The sequence below is a fragment of the Passer montanus genome, unplaced genomic scaffold (assembly GCF_014805655.1).
Source record: "Passer montanus isolate IOZ18808 unplaced genomic scaffold, ASM1480565v1 scaffold56, whole genome shotgun sequence".
NCBI lineage: Eukaryota > Metazoa > Chordata > Aves > Passeriformes > Passeridae > Passer > Passer montanus.
In genome coordinates, this window is record NW_024370595.1 from 5131627 (window position 1) to 5132215 (window position 589).

Consider the following 589-nt stretch of genomic DNA (forward strand, 5'->3'; position numbering starts at 1 on the left):
GGGCAGGGCGCGCACCTTGCCCCCCCCGCGGAGCGCCTGCCCGCAGCCAGCCCCGCAGCGCGGCACCGGAGCGCTGCCGGGGACGCCCCGCATCGGAGAGCACCTCGTCCCTGCTCCCTGCCCAACAGGTTCCCGCCTCGCCGGCAACTGGAGGAGCCGGGAAGTGAACCCTGCCCCCGCCCCAGCGGGCGCACACACACGCACACGAGAGAGGGGGAGCAGCAAACGCGGCAGCCGCAGTCAGTCGGCAGCCGGGACTTCTCCCCGACATCACCAGCCCGATGCCCCAGACAGGGCGGCAGGTGGAAGGATCCCCGTGATGTTTTGCGGGATGCCCTCACGCCCTAACCCCACAATTACTTGCCGAAAGCCCTCCTCCGCCCAGGGCTGGAGGTGTTCTCTTCAGAAGGAGGGAGAGGAGTCGGGTGCTGGTCTCGGGGTGACCGGAGCGACGGGCATCCCGATGTACACACGGGCGCAGATACATGTAATCAGTGCGGCTGCTTACACGGACAGATAGACAAACGCAAGGCAGTGTGTCTCGGTATGCCTCTGTATCTAGGTGGATGCATGCAGAAGTTTGCATGCA